Here is a 27,132-nt window from a genome sequence, read left to right as displayed (position 1 = left end):
CCAATTGCACCATGCTTCTACTCCCCTCAATCCCAATCTGACTGCTTCTTCTTTCTCGTGGGTTTTAATTTTCTCACTCACCCCCACTTCTTTCTATCTTCTTTTCTGTAATCTCTTTCTGGTGCTTACTGTTATATATAAATATATATATATATATATTATTTCTCTCTGTCTTGCAATATCTCTACACACTCTTTAGTTGAGGTTCTTCCTTCTATGTATGTCCACACACTCAAACGAACAGGACAACCGCTCTTCACAGTCAGTCAAATCCTAATCTGGAATTCCATGAACACGGACTGCAGCCTGGTTTCCCAGCTGGAAAGCCATTTAAAGCCCTTATTACTAGGGATGTGGAGAGCTAGTTGAAGCATTTTTCACACATACACTGCACACTTCTCACCTAAAGCAAATTACAACTTTTTTTTGTTACCATTTCAGTTCAGTTGTGTTATTTTTGTGAAATGTAATTTTACATTTCATTTAACATCTGTAAAAGGTCATTTATCATCTTATATTAGCAAGCTGTAGTTGTGTTAGCTGTTTCTATGCAACACATGCATTGTAAGTCATGCCAGCAATGCCGTCATTTGGGAACCGGCTGCAAGTGACTTACAGTTTAAGAATACTTAATGCATTGTCTGATATATTCTAGTAGTAGTTTGAGGTTTAGATATAAGGTCTGTAAATGAAATGTGTAGTATAAAAAAGCACAAGTACAAGCACCACTAAGGTGTCCAGGGAAAAGTCACTTGACTCTCCGCTGCTCTGCTGCTGTTGTTCTGTGGGCATGCGGCTGCTTCAGACCCTCAATGTGTGTCCTTTCTCTTCCCTGCGCTCTTCTTCCCGCACTGATGCTTTAAGTGAGTCCTAGCTGTTCGTCAAACTAATACAACCGAGAACATGACAGCAACATTTCACTTGCAAAGACCAGTGCATTTGTGTAATTTCTGATCTCTACAGAACAGATTTTAAGTGTTGTATAATGTGAATTGCGGCACACATGGTAGATTCATATGTGTGTTTCCCCTGCAGGGACAACAAAACTGCACCAAAAGGTTATGACATCAGCACTGGTGACTTGGTTGTCGGTCATGTACAGCACTTCTCTGTACCAGCACACAGCTGGATTAACAATGACTGAATGGATTAGTGAGTGAATGTGTGTGTGTGAAAATGAGTCAGACAGGGACTGAATGATAAAACATGATGGTGACTCCTGTGTCAAGTGGGTATTTGATAAAGCCGGATACCTTAAACAGATACCGATAAAACCCCGAGATCATCATATTTTGGCTTGACTGCTAATGACTTCACAAAACCATGCACTCCACATGTACATGCAAGCTCTTACACACACACACACACGCCCACACGCCACACGCCCACAGTACAAAATCATCCTCGTCATCTGACCTAAATCCATTAGCACCAGGAGTCAAAACCTCCTCCTCCCTCTCCTCTCCCTCAATTTCCTCCTCTTCCGCTTCGTCCTCTCTCATTCTTTCATCAGGTCCCATTTTTGTGCGAGCTTTTCTGAAATAAAGCGGTCAGAAAAGTTTGAAAGGTGTTCACAGGCCTGTTCTAAGTATCTGCTAACCAGCCGGCCTCTTGTTATGACATTTTTACAGCTGAGTTCGTACATACCGTATGCTAAAGATGGATGCTTCTGGAAAGAACACCAAAGAATGTGTGTGCGTTTGTGTGTTTGCATATGAGAGTGCACGACAGTGGTATGATTGCCAGCTGGGCCATTTATGCTCAAACTGTCTCTCTGCTCCTCTAAATTGCTTCAGATTGCTGTTAATAGCTACTTTTGCCATTTTCCTGTGAGACCAATATTAAAATCTGCCATGATGTCATTCTTTCTGCTGCTCTTTCATCCTTTGCTGTGGCACCGTGTTTCTTGGATTACTGTATTTGAACATTGCGTAGCGCCCTAAGAATGTCAGTAATGAATATAAGGCATGCAATCTGCTTGACTATTCAAAACGCTCCTAATTGAAATGCTGAAAAGACAGCTCTGGCTAATCAGCTTAGAGATGTAGTCCACAGTTGACAGATAATAAAGAGGATCTTAGTGCTGAAGAGTCTATTACCACCCCTGTAATAAGGGTTCATATTATATCATCTGGTTTACAATAAGGGTATGTTAACAGAGTTGTTGACATCATACCAAAGGTGATGGACACCTGTGTCTTTGTACTGTTGGAAAAGTAAGACAACAGTATTAATGGAATTTGCCAGTTTGAAAGGCCTCACATGTAACCCACCAAGGATTATCAGCTGCATCTATCATTCCCTTGCTTTCATACTGCTTTATAAAAAAAGTTCCTACTCATTGCATAACTATCTGGCCCATTACTTCACCTTTTGGGTTGCTCTCACAGCTCTCTAACAATTAACCCCTGCCAAACAGCAGACACTGCAGTTAATGACTTTGTAAAACCATTAATAGCTAAATATACTAAAACTTATATCTAAACAGAGAACTAAAGGGTAAATATTAGATTTATCTTGGCAGATGGGAGGAAAAAATGTGCCTTTAGTGACTTTTTGGTGTAAAATGATAGCATTGACATGGATAAGCAGGCTAAATAATGCCTTTAGTCAGCTCCAGTTGTGACTGGCAGTACTGCAATTTGTGACTGTTCCAAATAATAGTATTTTGATATTAAATAAATACATCTCTTATTGACCTCCCATTATGATGTCCAATGTCAATGTTATCAGACAGCCGGGACAGGTGAAGTACATATATAGCTTTAATTATTTGTGCGTAAAACAACGACTGTAGGTCATCATGACATATCATCCCGCTTCATCCTGTCCTGTTGACAGGACAAAGACTCTCACAAGTACAAGCTGACCCAGTATGCGATATGAAAGAATGCATTTATCTGACATGATGTCTTCTGAGGATTTAGTGCTGCAGCGAGTAACCTCGCAGTGTCTCAAGGTGCACTGACGGCTCCAGTGGAGGGATAAAATGCCACCACTCCCTGTTTAACTTTCTGTCAATCATCTTTTTCTCACTTTCACTGTCTCTTGTGGACCCTCGTCTGACCCTCTAACCTCATCTTTCCACAGGCACCCCACGCAAAATTTGTAAAGCCTGTGTTTATGTGCCAGGTGCAGGTCAGGGCTGAGCAGAATGAGTGGAATGACACAGGACACGCTAGCACCTTCCCAAGCAGCTGTCGACTGTGCTAAATCTGCTATCGCAGTGTGACTTGAAATCATACCTAGGAGTCACAAATAACCCTTCTCTCATTTGGCAAGTCTGAAGAATGTGTTTTGTAATCCTATTAAAGTTGAAACAAACACCACTTTGTATTAACTGTGTATTTATTGTGGGGCCTCTGTGTGATCAGATGTCCACTTTAAATTAACCTGCCCTTGCTCCGTCCCATAGTTGGCACCAAACAGAAGCTCCCAGTAATATTTTTTCCACACCTGACATTCTGGATATCATCTGTGTCCTCTGTATCCTGAAATATGAAAATATATGTCAGAGTGTTCGAGTGCTTAAAAAAAGAGTTTGACATTTTGGGAAACTGTGAGCTAGATAAGATCAATACCGCTCTTATATTCATCCATCAGTGTGAGGCTGCAGTAGTTAACTAAGCTCCACTCTGTACAGAGGCTGAAACAGCGTTGTCTCTGTCCAGTCCATCCATACATCCATCCATCCATTCTCCAGTCTGCTTAGAGGCACCCTGACCTTCCCAAGTCTGCCACCTCCTCCTGGGGAATCCTCATCTTGGAGATGTAATACCTCTAGAGAGGCCTGTTTCAGCCTCAGGCCTCCACTTAGCTGGCTGTCCATGGTAAATCTCTAAAGAAAGGTGCCCAGGAGACATCTTTATCAGGTGCTTGAACCACATCAACTGGTTACTCTTAATGAGGAGAAGCAGCAGCTCTACTTTGTGCCTCTCCCTGATTTCTGAGCTTTATATCTGATTTCAGAGAAAAAGCTTAGCCACCCTGCAGAGAAAACTCATTTTCACGTTCTGTATTTACACTTGTTTATTACCCAGATTTCATGCCCGTAGATGAGGGTGACTGATTGCCTGCAAGGCTCAGCTTTCCACATATCTGCGGAAGCTGCAGCCACCTACTGCCAAGCTCACACAGTGCTTTTTGTATCATTCATTAATGCTTCCACCTGGTATGGATTCTTCACCTGGGGATTAAAAGAAGAGATGCGGATCCTCCTTTTAGACCTTTGAGACCCTCCTCTTTATTGTGCAGAAAGAACAACATCATCTGCAAAAAAAGCAAAGAAATCAACTATCAATCATGATTCCAGACGCCTCACTCATTTCATCCATCTATTCATTTTAACAGTGTACAACCTGGACAGGTCACCAGCCCAGCTAACATAGAGACAGACAACAATTCACACTTATTAAACTAAACATGAGTATATGTTTAAACCTGCTCTGTATCTTAATACTGAGTAACAGTAGTTGGATGCAGCGCTCAGTACAGTGTTACTCCAGATAATCTATGTTAGCTGTCTCAGCTCTGCCCTCCAGCCAGAGATAGCACTACTTTCTCTCTACATGTGTAAGCTGGGCAGATGTCAGCCACAGGAACGGAAGAAAAAGGGCACTCCTCATTAACGGCAACAACACCGACATTAATCATTACACCTTTAAGTATCAGACACCTGCAGGACATAAACTTTGAGTTAGGTTCAATTGTTATATAGGCCATGATAAAGTAACAACAGTGGTGTGTGTGTGTCCTTTACAAGGTCAGTGAATGTTATGCTGTCTGAACCTCAGATCTTGTAGCCCATGTTGTTCCAGTTGCAGTTTTGACAAGTTTCCTCTAAGAATCTCTGCACTGTATAGTCAGCGGTAAAAAAAAAAAAAAAAAAGCACTATGATCAGATTTGGATTATTTTAGTTGCATTTCCACATTAGATATCTTTTCCTGAGGTGTGTGTGTAAAGTGAGGGAGACATTGTGGACAGGCATGAGGTCGAGCCCCGAGGCTCAGGGACTGGTTAGTGTCAGGCAGCTAATTTAGAAAGTGTTGTGTCAGAGTAATAGGAGCTGAGAGTAACTCCTGATACATATCACACACAAAGAGAGTTCGCCCTGCCTCTGACTGCCTGACTACTGCCACTATACACTGGACAGTTTGCTTCATTGAAGCAAATATTCATTGTAAGTAAATGAAGAAAAAATGGAAAGAGTAAGAGTGTTTTATAAGGACAGATAACAGATGGAGAAGAAATCTGGTGAGTTTGGAGAGGTGGGGCTGAGTTAAAAGTATATGATTGACAGAGAGAGGATGGCAAGGAGTGTAAAAGAGGCAAGAAGGAAGTGCAGCTGTCCTTAGATGTCAGTCTCTGAGGGCTCAACCAGGAGATGTCTTTTAAGTTTCTCAACTTTGGCATTTGGACAGCAAAGCAGTGCAAAGATGTGAATGTATGAATTGTATGGACACTGGGATTTAGAGTGTTTCCTGACATCTCTTTTTATTTTTTTCCTAGCAGAGGATTTTTTTGCACGCAGCATTTTAAATTGGAGGTTCACATCCAAAGGGGCCCCATTTACAACCAATTATTGCATAAATGGAGAAACACAAAGGTGACCAGAGGGAAATGAGCTGTTTTTTATTGATTGACCTTTTGTGAAATGAAAAGCTTTTTGTGTGCCAAAAGCAGCAACTCTTGAGCCAAGCAGAGAAAACATGATCCACACTCCAACCACCTGGAGTGGTTGTCATAATCACAGGAGCCTCTGCGAGGAAGCGGTTGGAGCGCAGTATCGATTTCTGCTCTGTCTCCATTGTAGTTTTGGCACACAGGGTGATGACTGCATTACCACAGTGTGCTAACACTGTAGCACCGATGGGACACGTGGAAAGGGACCTGTGGCCTATTCATCTCCCTCTGACTCGCTGTTAGTGCTTTGATTTCTTGTCCCTGTCGCCCTCCATCTGTCCAATGCAACAGAACCCTGTCATATATGTGAGGAGGAGTTATATCTAACACGCACTAATGGCTCGCCGCCCCATTGATTATGAGGCTATTTGTTTTGGGGACGATTTGGGCCTCTCTCATGCATTATGCAGAAAATATTGCACTATCCCCTGCAGGAGAAAAGCAATAAACGTCGAGCTATCATCTGTTATCTTGGGAAAATTAAAGGATAGTAATGCCTTTGCTGAGCTCCCACCCATGGATAACATTGTTTCCTAGTTTTTTGTTGTTGTTGTTTTTTATAATAACACTTTTGGACATCATTGCAATCACATGTGTTATGACTTTGGTGCAGATCTGGGGAGATGGCATGCTTTAGTGTCATTATCAAAGGCAGATATATGGATGAAATATTCTGTTTTAAATGAAACAGCACAGCCCTCTCCGTGAATATCAATGTGAATAACTGAATTTTGAGGTAAGGTCTTTTTTTATGTGTGCATCTGCTTGCCTGTCATATCAGAACTCATCTCCTACAGAAGAACTCATTACTCAGCATGGCAGCTATCTTGTATCTAATTTTTTTTGTGAGGGCCACTGGATATATTTTATTTACACCTCTGTGAATTATTCAGAGGAAGTGTTTCTAGATGGAGCTAGCTAGCTAACTGTCTCCTGACTATGAATGGCTGAGTTAGTCTAATGATCCCACTCTCCCCCCGTGTGTGTGTGTGGGCCTGCAGGCTTTACCATAGCTAGCTAGTCATCAGAGAGTTTCCCCAAAAGTGTGAGGACTCTCCCTCAGCAAAAATGTGCCGCTTTAGTTCGGAGGCGCACAAGAGGGATGAGATTCGGCCTCCCGAGCCCCTCGCTGATGTTTCAGATTCAGTTCCCCAGGTGTGTGAGTGGGGTGTGTGTGTGTACAACATGTATTTGCACCTTTATCCTTATGTGTCCTGCTCTCTTTTTTCTGCAACCCTCTTTCTTTCTGCAGTGTAATCCCTCCCTCTGTGTCTTTCATCGTAACTGTGCTTCAACCTGTTTCATTCCTTGCCATCTTATTTATCCCTTCTCATGTCATTGCCCTCTCTCTCTTTTTTTGCACCTTTATCCACTCCTTCATCTCTGCTTTCAAGTGACCACAAGGAGAACCTTATCAAAAGGAGCTTCATGAGGGCCCCTCAGGTTTTTTTTTTTCCCAGGAGTATTTTCACCAGTGTGTGAGTGTGATAAAAGCATATTTGTCTCTAACTGATGTCTCTGCCAGAGAATCCAACCTGTCAGAGCTGACAGGACGTTCAAACAATACCCACTTTAGGAATATCTGACTCCAGGCAGCGGTGGTGTTGCAGAATGAGGGGAAATGAAATTTTTGCAGTGTAGGTGGGGATTCAGCGGAAATGTTTTGAAACTAAACTGTTAGATGTATAGTTTCTCCTTCCACTTTTTTCATGTAGTTGCAAGAGTTGAACTATTCAAGCTTGGACTTGGGCCAGCCGCAACTGGGTCTCCAAAAACAGCAGTCATCAGTCGCCTGGCGCAGGCTTCTTTCTTCTATCCTCCCAAAGCACGCACACACACACACACACACACACACTGGCCCTCCTTATTCTCCGCTCTCCAAGCCTCCAAGATTCCCTCCTCACTTCCTCTGATCTTCTGAACATCAATCCCTCACTCCTCAAAGCAAAAAACGAGGGGAAGGGAGATGACAAAAAATGAGATGACAGATTACCTGCTATATATAGAGCCAGTCTTACGCCGCTTCCCTTATTCATCTTCTCCTCGCGCCCTCAAGACATTGGATACACCTTTTGGTTTGCGACTGGCAATGCAAATAGACTTTCTCCCTCATCACACAGCTCTAGAAAATTCAATGGCTCGAGCCGCATGTTTTTTTCGTAAAATGGCACCAGTCCTCGGGGTGAGAATGTGCTATAAGCATGAGGATGAAGGTGCTGACTGATTCCCAGTGAAGTTCATATGCAGGTGGCCTCTCAGTGTGAGAGGGTTGTTTGTTGTTTAAGTGGCAAACACCAGTTCTTTGTCTCCACTTTATCTCAGCCAGCGGGGAAAAAAATCACAGATTAGAAATTATTTTTAGCATGCAATGTTTTGACAGACAATTGAAGTCACATTTTACCTATGAGAGTTTGTTACACTATAGACTTATAATAGCTACATCTTTCCAGGAGGAGACAGATTACAATGGCCCCCAAATGTAATATCCTCTGTTTCACTTCTTCTATTTATCTAAGTGTTCCTATAGACTGCCATACAGCAGATTCACAATCTCCCTGCTCTGGGCAATATTGTAAAGTATGGATTAGAACTACAGTGAGGCCATGGATAATCTCACTGTCTTGCTTTTGTTTTGTCATTCTCACTATTTCAGGCTTTCTCTGCCACCTCACTCAGCTAAATCTCTGTGATTTTTTTTTGTTGTCCCAGATTTAGACCCTGCTGATCCACTAAACATTTGTATTAGAAGACCAAGGTCTCTTTGTTCATAGATCTATTGCAGTAATATGCTCATATCTACTGACGGATGCTCTGCATGCAGTGATTTATAACAGTCCTAATCGGTTGTGACAGGGAAACAGTAAATCAGTCATGAGAAGGTGGTTTTCACATTCATTTACTCATTGGATATATGTCAAGCACTCTGACTAGTCCACATGGAGTTTTATATGTGTTTGTCAGAGATACAGAACTTAAAAATTTGTACTCAAATAAGTATAAAAAGTCTTTACTGGCTTTATCAACACAGTAATTATCGACACAATCTGACACAATACACCCTGATAGTTTAATAGCATAATAGTGTTAGGGTAAGTACTACACTTGAAGTTGGCTGGAGGTTGAACACAGACAAACAAACACATGGGTTTGTTTACATCCTGCACTCAGAGGCCTTAGCGGGCTGCTGTAAATGTAAGTCCTTTGTTTTATGTGAATATTAAAGAGCTATAAGAGCTACTACTTACACAGTTGCCATCTATTCATTTAAAATATTGCTCTTTCTTTCATACATTCTGTCTTTTTACACTTTCATCTTGTGTCTTGCTCATCACCATATCATCAGCATATTGCTGCGTTGTTCTTCTTCCCTCTGTCACTGTAAAGTATCACTCTCCCTTTACCTCACCCTTACTTTAATCTTCACAGAACAGAAAGAAAGAGATGGGTGCAGGCCATCCCTTGGGGTATAATTTATGTTATTGCATATGTAAGGCCTCGTTCTACACTAGTCTCCAGCCTGTGTACCTCTGACTCTGAAAATGAATAAAGTGTCTTCATTTCCAATTTGATTTTTTTCCCTCTTCTGTCCTCACAATTTGCCGGTAGCATATTTTTTTCTTTCTTTTCTTTTTTTTTTTAACATGAAACGCAAAAATATGTGCCAGTGAGGGCAGAGAGAGACAAATTGGACCTATGAAACTATTCCTTTTCATGCTGAGAGGAGAAGGAGAGCTCTGTTAGCCTTGCTGACATTCCACTTAATTTGATTCATTACTGCGTGGTGACGGTATTGTCGCCACATGCGGAGAACTGGGCCAGTTGTAGAGCTTTGAAATATCCAGATGGAGGATGGTTCAACCAACACACTATGATAAAATATGAATCAAACCCAAGCTGTCCCGCCCACCCCCACCCCTCACCCCACAGGCCCCTGTCTGAACTACAAATTGCCTTTACCCCAATTTCCCACCATATTTGTGAACCAATTGTAAAATAGAAATTAAAAAAAATGTTATAAACCATTCAGTCCAACCAGAACTAAGTCCATAGAGTTCATAAAAGTTGAACTCAGCCTGTGGCATGTGCTCATGTTGTGAAGTTAGCAGAGGTTAGCTCAGGAGCCAGCTCAGTGCATTCTATAGCACTTTCTTTAATGCACATTTCCCCCTTTAAATCAAATATTTATGTTTTCCTGTGGCACACCATCCTTTGCAATATAAGAGTCCCACAACTTGGCTTGTGGTGCTGAAAGAATTGAAAAACTTCATAGCAATGTCTCCCAGAAATTATGACCCGATTACCCAAGAAATCCACTGAAGCTTTATTGAGCAATGTCATGTGGGAAGTACAAACTGCAAACATATGGGAGGCAGTGGACATCTACCCATGGCAAATGTTGCAGCTTGACTGTGGAGGACTTTGTTAATGTTTACATCCAGTCACACACAAAAAAGGGGAAAAAATGTAGTGCTGCAGGAAATATGAATATTTAATTTTTTGTGACCTGTTCCTTTAATGCACAGCGGTTCATTTTTTTTAACTGAAAAAAAATAATAATCACCTGAAACTAAAGAAATGTGATTCAGAGAGAAATTTGGAGTGCTCTATTTTCAGCATAGGATTTATACACATTCGATACTCTGGTTGAGCATTTGTGTCAGCAGAATATTGAAGGGGTCATATTCATTTACAGTATATGATTATAAGATATATCAAGCTTCAGCTACAGAGAGAGCACTTGTTATGTGATCAAGTGTTCTTTTTGTTGTTATGTTTGTCTTGGGTACCGGTAAATGTTCTGCAACAAATGCAAAACTAAAATTTCCATTGGAACCTTGATTGACAGTTTTGCATGATGCACAATGTGTTCAGTGGGAAATGTCAGAGCAGAGTAACAATGTGTGGCTGTGATATCACTGACATATGAATGCACTCAGATGGAGAGCAAAGCACAGTCTGTCTGTGTGACTCATGCAGTATGCATACAGTATGGACAACTGGTTGCTGGGTGGTTTTTGGCCGATACAAGTTGCTCACTCATACAATATACAGTTAAAAATACACTAATATCTTATTCTTTGGCTTCATCTGTGTTGTAAATATACACATTATATATATATATTCTCACTGTCGAGACACACACTGTTTTGTATGCATTGCATCTCTCTGCTTATTCCAGTAGCCGCAGGGAGTGGCTCCTTACTGAGAGCCACACATCACAGGGCCTCCCATTGCCTCCGACATGTATGATTTTATTCATATAAAGTAAACATGGTGTGAATCATATTAGCATACTAAACAAGAACCTGCCCCGTGGTTCTTTATGATATCTGTAAGGACATGCATTTAAATTAGTAATTATGTTATCGTTTGCTGGCTGTGACAGGTAGAAGAAGTCACTGTTCTGGTGGGCTGCCTCTATTTTATAATAGTCATGATTTCTGCAAAGGAGAAGATTAAAGAATGTGTTTTGGGAGCACATCATCATTTGCCATCAACATGACTGAATTGATTTTTATTTCCACACAGTAGGTTGTCAGCTGTGGTCAGTGTATTACCTCACACTGGTTTATTACAAATCTGAGTCAGGGCTGGATTTTTATTTATTTATTTATTTTTCATCTTTGTTCTCATTATAAATCGTACACAGATACTGCCTGTTGCAGTGTTACTGTGCAAAGTTCTTGAGGGTATCTTCAATGTTTCTCTGTCTCGTATTGTCTAATACACACAGGAGTGTATAAGAGAATAAGAAAATAAAATAGATCATTAAAAGGCAAAGCTGCACAGAGCCTCCGGATGGATCTAAAACCGACTTTATGTTGGAGCAGGATCAGTTTGATTGGCATGCAAAGACTATGTGCATTTATCATGCTACATTTTCATACACTGCCACAAGTGATTTTAAACCTAGCCATCCACCAACTTCATCTCCCAAGTCCCTGCTTTCCTCTGCTATAAATCATCATCTAGCCACAGGCCGCTGGGCGCAGAGCAAGGTGACACTCCAGCCCTGCTACAACACCACCACTGGAGGTGGGAAATAGAGAGAGGGAAAGAGAGGAGGGAGGAAAGGGCAATAGTTTGAGAACATGGAGAGAGAGAGAGAGTGAGTGTATCTGCTCTGCTGTCACTGTAGGAGGGAAATCTTTGATGTAAACTCTTTTAGCAATTGGCGTGTAGAGACACAGTCCTGACTTGAGTGAAACCCACGGTGCCTCACAGCACCTCGGAGAGAGCCGATCCTGCCCGGAAATTCAGGGACAGGCCATACTCCTCAGAAATGTGCAGTTGCCAAGCAAAAGTTTTAGATGTGAGGTATAAATTCTTGCCTATTATTTAGCAAACGTCTGATCCAAAATTCGGTTTGCAGCATGACAAGTCAGGCTGACATATATTCGGAGTATTCGGCGCTATCTTCAGTGACAAGATGAACAAGGAGTCCTGCAACAGATGGTACATCCCCCACAGAGCCCTGATCTTAACCAACCTGCCAAGTACCTAAATAAAACCGTGCATAAAGCCACCTAGCAGAACTGTTGCAAAGGGTGATCTCAGCAAATACTGATTAAAATATTATGTATGCTGAGTAACAGTCCAAAAATAATACTGCTATGAAGTACTGCTAATACTGTAATATATGTGGTAATATTGATACATTCATTAAGGGATAGCATTTGCTCAGTTTGCTCTGACTACTATTCAATATGGTCCTGTCAGAGAATGAATGAAAGGCAAAAAAACAAAACACAACAAAAGCCAAATAGTCCAACTTAATTCATGGTCTATCATTAACCGTTTTACCACAGAGGTCTGTTTAAATTAAACTCCACATTTGATTCTACACACTGTTTTTTACTCTTTGGAAAATGTCAGAAACACATTTCTGTTTTGGTATCATCCCACAAATCTGGTTTAGAAATGCACAAAAAGTACCTTTTGTTTGCTTTAAGTTAGCAATTTAACATACTGTAATATTTAAGAATGTAGATTTAATAGGAGAGTGGGAGAGAGAGAGAGAGAGAGAAGGACAGGCATAGGTGGTGTGTCTGTGTATAACTGTATCAGCACTTGTCCACTGTGATGAGCACATCAGTTACACAGGAGGTCTATGGGTTTAACTGTGAGCCACTGGAGCGTGAAGTGTGTACTATATGTGTGTGTCCGCGCACAACTATAAAGCAGGTCTCTCCTTTACTGTAGTCTTCTAGCTATTAGACTGTTGGTTCATAAATAGTTTGATAAAAGAGATCTTATTTAGATCTGGGAGACATTGCAAGGATCACCTTTTTATTTGCCTGTAAGAATACCAATGATTTATACAACCTCCTTTAATCACCTCTGAAATGTAATGAGCTCATCAGGTTGGGAGCAGAAGGTTATGATAGCAGTTTAACAAGGAGTTGGCTCACTTAACCTGGACTGCACTGGATCTTATTTCATGCAACATGCTATAGACAGAAAATCGAACTTCATTTAAATAATCACCAGCTGAGGTTTAATGATCCTTGTGTATTTGCAGTGCTGAAAACTCTGCTGCCACCGTGCTTGGCACAGTCAGACTCAGCGTTACTGCCTGGATCGCATTGTCTCGCTCCAACACAGATGAAGCCATTTACAATCTCACATTTATCACTTCTCAACTAAAATGAAGCAGGCAGCCTGAATGTAATGGTATGAGATTGACCCAGCAGGCTCAGTAGGAAAGGTTCAATACCTCCGTAGTTTTATTTCCTAGTTTATGAAAGAGAAGCAGAGGAAGGTGAAGTTAGCCATTTATCAGCCCCTCAATGGTAACGACGCTGCCCTTGCGCAGTTGTTATGAGAGGCACAGCAGGGGGGGAGGGGGGGTAATACAGGTTGTTCCTCCTCTGCCATTTCTTGTTTCATATACTAGTGGTAATGGCATGTGGATGCTGCAGGGTCGAGGGGTCTCAAATGTCATAAGATGTTTTTATACACTTTGTAGTTATGCCAGAGGAGAACATTGTCAGTGTAATTTCCTTTTACTGGCCGTACACATCATAAAACTGAGCAAGAATTCATAGGTTGTTGCAGGTGTTGATTACATGGGCCCCTAAAGAAATGTTAGTATATTCAACAGCAGCAGTTTCATATTGGCAAACACACTATAAAAGCTTTGCATCACAGACACTGGCAGTAACCTCTGCTTCTCATTATATTAAATAGATGTGTATTGCTATAAACAAAACACTTTGTGTTGTTGACTCAGTGAAATAGTATCTTTTTTTTAATTTAACTCTGAAACTCCTGTAACATAAGCTGGCCAGTTTTATTTTTAATTTTGGACATATTCATGGCTGAAGCTGGCGCCATGATTGGATCCCTGAGGGGGGAATTAAAGTACTGAACCTCCTCTGAGGACCACAATGCTTCTCTGGTTCCAATGCAAATTACTCTGTGCTGATTGCTATGGGTTTTTTTTTCTTTCCACCAATAGAGGAAGAAGAAAAAGAGAGCCGCTGCTCCTGCCTCCCCCCTTGCAGCACTTCTGTGACACAGACTAACACAGACACACAGACGGCATGTGAGCAGTGATTTCCTGATGTCAGCTACAGATGGCCTGTGCCATGCCAGATTAATGGTGATATAGGGAGGAAAAAGTCCATGTGGAGTCTGTCGGAAAAACAAGTTTACACAAATTACAGATTTTAAGCTCAAACAGAATGTTTGGTGCCACTGAAACAAATGGTTGCTGAGAGAGCCTAAAGCGCTGCGGCTTATGAAAACACACAAAATATCAGAATACACCATCATCATCAATGTGTCAGTTTAGAGACTAGATACTTGACAGGGACCTTAAAAGATGGTGCACCTTGGTGGAGAATGCTTGTTGTTAATGCATTGTGACTTGAGGTTATTGAAGTCATTTCTGAGGTTATTGAAAATTAGATTTATTTTAGCATCCTGATTGCATTATTCATCAGTCTTTTGTTCATTATTACCATGTCCCAGCCAGGTCCATTGCCTTTTAATGTCCCTGGAACATTGCACAGGTGTTGTGAGTTCAAAACCATTACCTTTTCACTAGTTGTAGTGGTAGTTGTTAGTTTTAGGCAAGTTTTAGGTCTTGTTTTCTTTTGGATCTCAGGTCTGTAGAAAACTGCAGAAAAAAGCTGAGGTTGGCCACACACAGATAGATGAATAGCACTCTGTTGTATTTGTATGCATGTACAAGCTTCTCATCCCTTGACAAGGGTAGTGAAATTAAGAACAAGTCCTCATTTGCCCCCTACTGTAACTGGCCCACTTGTTAATAATATACGTTACTGGTATATTAGTGCTGTGTGTGACTATTGTCTGCCACATTACCACATTACAGGCTTTTTCTTAGCATGTTTGCTCATTCACAGAACTCCATGCAGAAAGAGAGCTATGCTGCGGTGTCAGTGGGCTACCCAACACACAGACACACATAAACACAGTCGCCTCTCTCGCTCCAGGCAGTTCTTCTGCTTGGTTTGCAGTGCTTGTCCTCTTGTTGGCTAAATGGCTCTGGGTAGCCACCGTAGTTTACACTATAATAGCAACACTTAACTGTCCCTCCAGTTAGACTGCCCTCATCTATTGTTCAGCTGTGAGACTGACTAAAATATAGCTTTGATTATAAGGAAGACAGCTTCACGGATGCTGGTGTGGCAACTTTACACACTTTATCCCACAGAAACTGTGAATTTTAGCTTAAACCTATAACCCTGATTTTTAATATAAAAATACAGTAAGTGGTCTGATGATAAAGCTTAATGATTTCCTCCTCAGTTCTGCATCTCGGGGCATATGCTGAATATTCCGGGGTTTATATTGAATCCATATATCCTGAGTGCAGGCTGTGTAATACTCAGTGGAAGAATTAAAAGTTTGCACCTAAGCTGCAAGTTGTCATCACTTTGTACATGCTTAGATTTTAGTCCCACAGCCAGCAGAGTCTATTCGTAGCCAGTCCCCCAACACAGCAAAGTTGATGTGTGAACTCTGCTTTAAACTATTCTGGTGTGTTCTGGGGTGAAACAGACTGCATTGAAGTGTGTGGTGCAAATGATTCTAAAGGACCGACTTCAAAGAGTAAACCTCACATGTTAGATTAACAATGAAGCAAAATAGGTTGAGAGAATTATTTCTGACTGTTCACGGATGTTGCTGTTGTTGTTTAGATTTATTTTTTTTAATATACTGTAGCCTGGAGACCATGGTTTTAAATTAACTGCTTGCAGTAGTTACAGTAGCTCATGTTTTTGGTGGAGTTCACTCTGAGCTGCTTGTCTTGAGTAATTGGTTAACTAATCAGGCATGTCCGTAATAGAATTTTAAATTTGGAAGAGGTTGTCGTCAGAATGTTTTTGCATAATTATACTGACAATAAATCTGGGAGCAAATGGGCCTGAATCTGTCTGTGGATACTGACATCTGCCTGTTGAATAACAGACTGAATGTTATGCAGTGATAGATCTTTTTTTTACAGTGTCTTATTTTTAAAAGGAAACAAATAAAGGATTTATCTATTTTCCACTACTGAGAAATGGTTTAATGTTATAATGACAGGTACAAATGTTCTGCTGTGTAACTCTTGTCCCCTGATCTACAGTGCTTTTTGCTGGCCTGCTTGATGTTCTGTGTCCAGTGTGGCTTTACAGGTTGTGACCCAACCCAGCTGTCCAGTGGCTCTGCTGTGCTCTCTGTATGTACTCTATGAATATGTGTGTGAGTGTGAGTGTGTGTCTGCAGGCAGCCTCCTGCTCTGCCTTCTGCCATGCGCAGTGTGATGTGGAACCCATAGTGGGTCATTCGCCCCATTGATCTGCTCACATCACTCCTGACCACCTCTTTGCAGCCACCTCATGGCTCACCTTTACCACCTGCTGCCTGCACATCACAGTGGCAGAACACTCATCTATTTTTTGGTCATCCTCCTTTACTTCGTGTTCCTCTTTTTTTGCAGCTGGAGTGTTTAAAACGAAACCCAGCCTGGTAAGGTTGTGAGCTAGTGGAACAGGATATTATTATTGTTATCGTTATTATTATTGTCATTATTATTATTATTATTATTATTATTAACTGAAAGCTGTGTCATAAACTTGGGAGTCTTAAAAGTGTAGGATTCACCTGACAGAGACGGACTGGAAAAGATTAGATTGAGTTGCATTGGAGTTGCATCATGGGAAAGGTATAAGCACCAGGATTTTTTAAAAATACATTTCAGGATATCTTTTTTCCTACTGCTTCAATAAAAACACACGCATAATAAATGAGTAATAAATGTCCCTGAAGGCTACTGTCACCCAGTAAATTAAGATTTATTGTATATATTATTGTATATAGTCCAAGATTTTTGAGTTTCACTTTAACCACAAACACAATTTCTCAAAAAATATGAAATCAGAATCTTCATTTTTTTGTGTGTATTCTAATTATATTAGCTATATTTGGTAAAACATAGTACTATAGTTATTGTTACGCTTGAGTTATTGCTTAGACATAGTTTTACACAGTTCAGTACCACTTTTGATGGTCACATGCGAATGCGTCTGGAACCTCAACAGTACTTGCTTTGTTTAGATTAATTGAATCTTTGCTGTCAGGAGGCTACAGTTACATGTCAGGAATGTAAAAGGTTTGAGTGGAGAGCATGTCAGACAGAAATAAGATGTGTTGCTGTGTGAAATTTCACATACTAAGTGAGGAAAATGAAAGATGGACACAGGCAGGTCATAAATAAGTTCTACTTGACATTTATCTAAAAGGTTCCACAGCTTAATCAGGATTTTATCCCTGCTTTGCATGTCTTTTCCAGTCAGCACGATGTAATTCACAATACATTTTACCCTTATGGCACGCAGTCTTATCACCTATCAGCACCTCACATCCGACTTAATGATTTCTTGCAAGACATCTTAAAATGATGGTACTATTTTTACACCACAGCAGCTGCGGCATTTGAATGGTTGAGGTAAATTGTGTCAGCGGTTATTTTGAGAGTTTTACGCACCAGGCACAACCCTATAAACCAACTAATCTGTGTACACTATATGTGTGTGTGTGTAAGAGAGGCATTTAAGAGAAAGAAAAAAAAAGAAGGTGAGAGAGGTTTCTTTGACCCTCCCCAGTGAAAGTGAGGAGGAGATCAAATTGCCGGTGCCACTAAGTGAAGCGGCTATTCCAAGAAGCGGTGTACAGTTTCATCTTTGTCATGTTGAAATCTCAGGCCTCGTCTGTCTGTCTTTCAAAGACGCTGTGCTAATTCCGAACCGTCTCCCAGACGTCTTCGCATACCATTGGATTCATGTGTCGAGGAGTCTCATTCCGCGGCATAACAGAGGTGTGGAGGGACGGTGAATGTTGTGTGTTTGTTGTTGAGATGGAGTGATACACAGATATCCCCTACCAGGAAATTGCACTTGCGTCAGCCGTTTATGTGTCAAGGTGAAATCTGCTCCTTATTTTTGTATTATGATCACTGTGGTTATATGTTATATCTAGCTGCTCTGGTGGTCCAGCAGTAATTAACTTCTAATAACCTAAGCCTTGTCCATTACCTGATACATCTCCAGATTGAATGCACCACAGGGCCAAACAACGCATCTCTTATCATCATTCTCAGCTTATCTCTCCCTTGAATAACATTTCCTGTGGCATACTATTACTATAAGACATTCTGCATGTTTTAATTGCATCATTAAGGCTTGTTTTTGCAAGCTTCCCAAGTGAAAGCATACACACTCTATATATAATCAAATACAAATTTTAGGACCTCCTATTTATTCCATTAATGAAGTAAATGCATTTTATAAATGTCCTTTATTATGCAAAACACCCAACACCAGAGGACACATTCCTCGTGAACCTGCCTAACGAGCTGAAGGAAACTAACGGGCCAAAATAATTAGTCTTCACCAGCGATCACCACACTCGTTAATCAGCTTAGAGTGAACCGTGAATACATAAATAGCTTTCATACTAGTCCTAAATCCACAGAACATCGCAAGTATGTAATTACCAGCCGGATTAGAGGGAATATGTAAGTCTTTTAGTCATTCCCAACCATGCTGTAATTTAGAATCTATTTCCTTTGCAATCATTACCAGCTTATGGCGAAGCGTGAGTACGCCTGAATGGATTCAGTCAAAGGGAAATGCAATGAATCAGAGGTAATCAAGCTTCAGACGTTTTACTGAGCAGTCAGGGTTACAGGCCCCTTTAATGCGCAGTCTCACAGGTTAAGCATTTCTACATAAAGGTTCAGCTTTGCTCACAAAGTTGAGGAGATAATAGTCTTAATAATTTATTCTTATTGCGAGGCCAAACATGTTTTGCTACATGTTCAGTGTGATTTATGATGGAAGTTGACCTGCTCATTACTGCTTGGTTCCAACCGAGTTCACACACACACAGATCCATCTCTCTCTCTCTCTCTCTCTCTCTCTCTCTTACTCTCTCCATTCCTCTCTCCCTCCCGGGCTGTGACAGGTGTGAGTTAACTTATTTGCATGATTTGCTCAACTGCTTTCTCGCTGCATATGGATGCGTAGCTCAGATGAGGTCTTCCCACATGTGTGTGTGTGTGTGTACAGTGCGGTTACCTGTTTGTGTGAGTGCGCCGTGCGTTGCGTGTTTTAAATAGAGAGTACAGCTGATATTATGCACGTCACGTCACAGCCAATTAAGCCCCTGCTTACTGGAGCCCCTTTAAGTGTGATTTTTCACAGGAGTGAGTGTGAAATCTCAAGGATTGGATGGAAATTACGCCAACTCTATATTCAGAGAATGAAACAATCTTCTAAATCCTCTCCTGCTTCTCTAGGTTACCTGATGCTTACCCTAATGAATGTGCTGAAATTTTGACAATTTGTGTTTGAACACTTACTTAACACCTGCTTGTCAATTGGCCAGTCGCACAAATATTGAGAGTTTAGAACAAGAAGAGGAATAAATGGATGAAAGCATAAATACACCCAGCACTTAGAAGGTGTTTTCCCATGTCTATCTTTAGTGTATAATAGCTTTGAGACTATCACCACTACAGTATCTAAGTTTCTGTCTCTGGGCAGACCTCTGGTGTCTCCATACTTGGCCTTGAATCTGACCCGGTGTTATCATAGCTAGGTGTTTATGATCCTTCCTGGGAGCTATGGTGAGGACGTGTTTGAAGCTGCGTATGATTTAAACCTCCACTGGGTTGAAAACAATCTTTGGATAGGCTTATGGCTGAACTGCAGCCTCCTTGGGATTCACGTGTGAAACTGAGTGTGTGATGGGAAGATAACTGCAAAGTGGAACTGACTGTCAGTTTGTATTTTTAGATGGCAAATTTGTTAACAATCTCCCTCCCCTATATGTCTCTCACTCTCCCGGATCTGGTGTCTCTGGTTTGCCATCTTAATGTCCCAACAGAGACGTCGGATAGCAAATAGATGAATGGACGTGTATTTTTGTCCCAAATGATATTTCCTGCTCTTTTATTTCCTAGAACATCTATTGTCATAATACCTCAAAACAAAGACTGAGACATTTACAAGCAGCCTAAATTAGAAATGTCTTTTTTTATATCAAAGTGAAAATGTTCTCTGACATATCTGTTTTTTTTTAACTGTGGCATGTGTGTCAGAAAAACAGCATTTCCACTCATCTGGAAGCTGTACATTTTCTTTGGCTGCAGAGTTGTTGTCTAGACATGAAATATCACCCAGCTGTGTCTGCCGACCCAGAAGTGTGTGTGTGTGTGTCTTTGTGTGTTTGTGCGCACAAGCTCCCCTCTCCATCTGTGTATCTTGTGTGTTTGTTTGTGTGCCTGTCTGTGAACTTACAAGGCCTAACCTTGTAAAGTGAGGCTGAATCATGTGCCGATCATCCCCCCTCGTCCATCCCCGGGACAAATGTCTCTCTCTCTCTGTCTCACAGGAACACTTTGTAAGGCCTCTCTGTTTTCACTGTTAATTGTGTTACCTTAGCTGCCTTTGATTCGCTCTAACTTTGCGATCTCCTTCAGATCAGTTCCCACAGATGCTGCTGCAACGCAAACATCAGAGAAGACATGAAACACTGGTTGTGTTGAACAGGTTAGAAGCGAGAGACATCAATCACTATGAGTAAGACTGTTTCTCACTTGATAGTGGTCTGATTTGGCTCCAAAATTCATGCTTTTCTTGTACTTTTTTTGTTACACAACAGCCAACTGCTTCCCTCAGACACACAGATAGGCTCTGGAATGAGCTCGTTCTTTTTTAAGGCAATGCATAAATCAAGACATCTACCCTTGTGCAAAATGTAAAGATCCAAATTTATAACAATAAAAGACTTGGATCTAAGTTAGGCAACACAGACCTAGTACTGTATCTCCTCGTGCTTCCCAACCCCCACTGCTGCCTTTTATCTTCACTTCAGCTTGTTCTTTGTATGAAGAAAAAAAAGAGAAAAAAACCTGTATCACCCAGAGCAGAATTTTCTGAGAATTGGTTGATGCTAATTGATATTCTAAACTTGCCCGTCTACCCCTGAGGGAACCCCGTCTCTATTAAACGATACAGGATAACCAACAAAACTTCTCTTCTTGTCGATCTAAGCAAAATGTTGGAGCGCACACCGTAACGACTGAGGAGTTCCTAGAGGACGAGCTCCAGAGGAGACAACATTTAGCTTCTCTGCTTCTCATCTCTGTCACGTTATCATTACTGTATGTTGAATCTATATTGATTTTTTTACTCATTAATTACAAAAGAGGAAATACATTTAGACAATATTCACCAATGTACCCTCTATCAGGAAGCGTAACCATGTGTTCAAATCGACCAAATGTACATAATCACAAGAGGGTACAACTTAACTATTTCTAATACAGCTCAGTTTAATGATTATATTTTACAATGGACACTATTAAAGTGGCATTTCTTCCTTTTTAAAAATTCTTCATTGTATTTGTCAGCAGAGACCTGATATGGTGTGCCAGATGAATTGTTACACATCTGAGAAGTCATTCATGGAAAAATAAATTCCATATTGAAAAAGAATTTGTCCACCCTGTCTACCACAATAAGTGATGGATTCTCCCTGTCCCCTAACCAAAAACAATGCCTTCACTTCTTTGCATTTGGTCTGAACCACTGCTGTCCAAGCACCAGCATGCGGCTTAAAGCCTGGCAGGATAGATTGTCATTTAATCTCAACACATTCACTATCGGATGCTCCCTTCATCTTCTTGGCCGGGCCTAAAGCTAACACCGTCTTTCTAGGACTATCCCCAAGATGTGGGTACGAGTTTCAACCAAGGTCACCCATTAATTTTCCAGCTCATGACAGTTCTGTGGTACAGATATGGGTCAAAGCTCTCAGAGAGTAGTCCCTCTCTTTTTTTTTCTCCCTGACCCTTTGCTAAAGGGCTTCAAGGGGAGGAGAGAGGGGGGGGCGGTAAAGTTATTGTACATATATAGTCACCATTTCTTCTGAGACGTCTCAGTGGAATTACAGTATAAATTTAGACTCTCCTGCTCCCCACCAACATTAAGTGCTGAGAGGAATCTGCAATGATCTTTCATTGATTCTGCACTGCCATATGGAGCCCCATTAAATTGATCGCTGTGGCAGCAACAGGGGCAACGGCACGCTCTGCGCTAGTAGATTTCCTCTATGTCACTGTCGCTCCTCACGTGTCTGTATTTTACAGGTGAAGGATGCCACATTCTACCAAGACTGATTGGTTTTCTCATTATTTGTTAATCGCTTTGCACAGAGACAGCTAAGTAATCATGACTTCATTACATGAAGTCCCCACATGGGACTAATGTGCAAAGAAATGGGAGAACAGCGAGGCAGATGCGCACTTTGGTACCATTTATAGCTCTTTCTATAACTCCACTATCCTTCATATTGTACTGAGGGTCTCCATAGGATAGACTCACGCAGAGCTAAGATTTCTTTATTTTTTCTCTGTTAAGAGTTTTGAATAGTGATAATGTTGGCCCATAAAAACACATACCGTCCTGGTTTTATTCCCGTTGTTGCACTTTAAATGAATACAATAGCCAACACTGACTGTGTCTTTGCCAGCCTCTGTCTTCCTCAACAATGAATCCCATTCTTTGTTTAATGATGCTATATTATCAATGCCATTAAAACTCACCCAGCAAACCTCCCTCCGTCATTCATCCTAAGTCTCGAATAATCTAATATGATCAAATTCAGATGACTTTATGCAAATATTTCCATCAAGGGCCCCACATGACATTTTCTTCTCAGTGTTCATTCCAAGGCTAGCTATTAAATTAGCTTTTAGGGGTGCCAATGCCCCATGTCAAGAAAAAAAAAGGAAGGAGATGTGAATTAAACATATATTAAAATATGGATGTGATGAGAAAGATACATGCTGTCTCTCTTCCCTCATAAAAAATATCAACCCAAGACACTCTATTCTGGGGGAGGTGTGTGTGTGTGTGTGTGGTGTGCACATGTGAAGTGATCCATTTGAGAAATCGAAAGTTCTTCAAATATCGTTAAAGATGAACGCATGAGTCATTCATAATGTGATCCTCTCTGAGCCTGATGGGTGCCTCATCACTCACTCTCTCTCTCTCTCTCTGTCACTAATTCACTCATTTTTTTTGCCCCCACAATTTCCCTGCCCCCTTTTCTCAAGTCTTCACATACATGCAGGCATACTATTGGAGAACCCTCAAATTTTACTTACTTAAATTTAGTATTAGAAAGTGTGTAACTCATTCAGCAAAATGACTGTTATCAGTGCTGGGAGCAGAGACGGAAGACAGCAAAAATAAAAATAAAAAGTTTTATTATTATTATTTCGGAGTACTGACTAAATAAATTAAAAAAATATAACCAAATAAATAATTCAAAAATATTTATTTCACTAGATGATGCATGTCTGACTTAGAAAGTCATTACAAAACAAACAAATAGATTTGCCCGCTACTGAAAATATGTACAAATAAAGGTATTACTGAGTGGAGCCACAGTCGGTTGATTCCTGCTTGTCTGTGAAAGAATTCCATGGTGTGTGTGAGCGTGTGCGAGAGAGAGATGTAGTGGAAATAGGTGGAACAGACAACCACTGAGGCAGACAGAAAGTGACGAAAATGGGGAAAAAAAGTGCAATGAGCAACAACTCTGGCTGAAATAGAATCTGTAATAGGTTTGGGAAATCCTATGGAGTAAAAAAGCTTGAACTCAAGATGGACAGCCATGTACTAGTTTTCCAGCGGCTGCATCCGAAGAGAAACAGAATGTTGCTGCAAATGCACAGAAATGTTCAACGTGTGTCCATATCTCCCCTTTCTCACTCTCACTCCTTTCTGTAAGAGTAAGAGAGACTCAGTGACTTTCTTTCTTTCTTCAACATATAAAAAAAAATATTCTGAGGATTTGTCCATCAGCCTCTGTATCATCCCTAGGTCTTTCGAGAGGCCATGTGCATGTGCCAGATTGAGTGTATATGGATAGACTTAATCCCGTTTTATCCATATGTTATAAAACTACACCATGAAACTATATATTGTCCTCACAATCTGTGTCACGTCATCGTGAAACGCAGAGCACAGTGTAAAAATAACATTGACTTACACTGCAATGAATGAGGTTACACACACAATATTTATTGTATCTCACAGAGCTTCGCCTAGCTAATGTATGTCTCAAGAATTATTATTTTTATTCTGAAAGTATTCGACTTAAGGACACAGTTGCGTGATACCTTAACTCTAATAACTTCTGTGCAAGTGGAGCGCTCTTTGCTATATTAATTTACATCTCATTAATACCCAGCTCTTGTGTAAGGTTATGTATTAATCTCAAATATGTATTATTAAAAAGGTCACACAAAGTTCAACAGAGCACTAAAAAACAGGCTACCTCTGCATAACATTTACAACACCCGTGATTGTGTTACCATGACAGTATCAGCGGGTATTGTTTTGATCATGCCTCTAATACATTTGCTTGTTTGCTGAGTTTATTTGTGGGTATGCTTCCTTCATCACCACGAGGTAGGAGGTTTATTAGAGCAGCTGGAGTCTGATGTGGCACTAAACTTCAAATTGCAGACTTTCCTGTGTGACCGCATGTGCTCTGTGTGTGTGTTGTGGTAGAAGTTGTGAGTGGGGGGGTCTACACAATATGTGTGTGGATTAACCTGCATATGTGTGTCATTACACCATTTAGCTTCCGGCGCTCATTTAGCTTCCGGCGCGGCCTCGCGGTAGCAGCCAGCCAGAGAAGCTCCGCACACCGCGGTTGTATTAAGTTGTTTTTCGTAATTTATTCCTACTCTACACACTCTACTTCGTACTAAATCGAAGTATAAGCGGTCAGGCACTGCAATAATGCGTCTTTTTCGGACTTTCTTCGTGGTCTTCATCGCTTTTGGAGCACTTTTATCATGCCGCGTCTCGGCCGTGACGGAAACACGCCAGGGCTCCATTGTTTACACCAGGGATCAGCTGATGAGTCTCCAGCACAGCGGGATGTATGGCCAGCGACACGAAATCCCCAAAGAACTAAGAAGGAAACAACGTGGAAGCAGAGGGGGCAAAAGAAGACAGCTGAGGAAAAGAAGATACAAGCCGTATCTTCCTTCTATCGTCATGGGTAATGTTAGATCACTGGGTAATAAGATGGAAGAGTTAACATCTCTCACAAAGAGCGAGTGTGTGTTTCGTGAGGCGTCTGTAATGTGCTTTACAGAGACGTGGCTGCACGCAAACATACCGGACTCTACCGTGAGTTTAGCCGGCTTTCAGTTGGTACGGGCGGACAGGAACTGCACCGAGAGCGGCAGGAAGAAAGGAGGGGGACTGGCGCTCTACGTGAACAACCGGTGGTGCAGCCCGGGACACGTTACGGTAAAGGAGCGTGTGTGCAGCCCGGACATTGAACTGCTAGCGGTGAGTCTACGTCCGTATTATTTGCCCAGAGAGTTCTCTCACGCCATTGTACTCGTTGTTTACATTGCTCCCTCGGCTGAGGCGTCGCGGGCTACTGACGTCATCAGCTCTGTGACCGCGAGGCTTCAGACCCAGCACCCTAATGCCTTCATAGCGATTTCTGGCGATTTTAACCATGTTAATCTGAAATCAACTCTGCCCACTTTCAAGCAGTTTGTGGACTGTAAAACAAGAGAAAATAAAACTCTAGATTTACTGTATGCTAATGTTAAAGAGGCATACAGCTCCATAGCTCTCCCTCCCTTGGGCAGATCAGACCATAGCCTAGTCCACCTCAAACCCCAGTATATACCAGCAGTACAGCGGCAGCCGGTGACCACCAAAACTGTACGGAGGTGGACACCGGAAGCCCTGGAGACCCTGCAGGGATGTTTTGAGGTGACTGACTGGGATGTGTTCTGTGACACCCACGGTGAGGATGTAGACACACTCACAGACTGTATCACAGAATATGTTAATTTTTGCACAGATTCTCTAATCCCCACCAGGTCAATACGCTGCTTTCCAAACAATAAACCATGGGTGACAAAGGACATCAAGGCATCACTCAACAGAAAGAAGACAGCCTTCTTGAGTGGAGACAGAGAGGAGATGAGGAGGGCCCAGGCAGAGGTGAGGGAGAAGATTGGAGAGGGCAAGGAGAGCTACAGGAGGAAGCTGGAGAGCCAACTTGCCCGGAACAACTTGAGGGAGGTATGGAGTGGCATGCGAACCATCACCGGCCACAATAGGATCTCCGACCAGCTGATGGATGGAGATCTGCAGGAGGCCAACCAGCTGAACCTGTTTTTCAACAGGTTTGATAGTCCACTCCCTGACCACCCTCCCCCTCCCTGTGATGCACCATTAACACCTGTCGATAACAACAATGTACCTCCTCCTCCTCCCCCTCCCCCTAACCACACTAACCAGTTTCACCTTCCCATCAATAACATCACCCTGCCCCCCTTACCCCACCTCCCATTAACAACCCCCCACCCTCCCCCTTCAGATCTCTCTCTCTGCTCTTCTGTGTCCACAGTTACCATCACCACAGAAGATGTGAGGAGGGAGTTCAGTCGCCTACGACCGGGAAAAGCTGCAGGACCGGACGGACTCAGCCCCAGAGTACTCAGGGACTGCGCCACACAGCTGTGTGGGGTCTTCCAGCACATCTTCTCCCTGAGTCTGAGCCTGATGACTGTCCCTGCCCTGTGGAAGACAACATGCCTTGTTCCTGTGCCCAAGACCAAACATCCAAGCACACACAGTGACTACAGACCAGTTGCTCTGACTTCACATGTGATGAAGTCTCTGGAGAGGCTGGTCCTGAAACACCTGCGTGCTGTTGTGGAACCATCGCTGGACCCCCTGCAGTTTGCTTACCAGCCCCGTATTGGAGTGGAGGACGCCATCATCTACCTGCTGCACAGAGCACACACCTACTTGGAGGAGGCAGGTAACACTGTTAGAATCATGTTCTTTGATTTTTCCAGTGCGTTTAACACC

General features: G+C 41.7%; 1 protein-coding gene across 1 annotated transcript in view; it reads left to right on the top strand.

Moving 5' to 3' along the window:
* The window catches only part of igsf11 (immunoglobulin superfamily member 11), an 85,607-nt gene that overhangs the window by 24,978 nt on the left and 33,497 nt on the right, over nt 1-27,132 (top strand). The gene's annotated exons all lie outside the window — the stretch shown is intronic.

This window comes from Parambassis ranga, chromosome 13, assembly GCF_900634625.1.
Source record: "Parambassis ranga chromosome 13, fParRan2.1, whole genome shotgun sequence".
Lineage (NCBI taxonomy): Eukaryota > Metazoa > Chordata > Actinopteri > Ambassidae > Parambassis > Parambassis ranga.
Note: the sequence above shows the minus strand (reverse complement) of the source record. Positions and strands in the feature narration are given on the sequence as shown.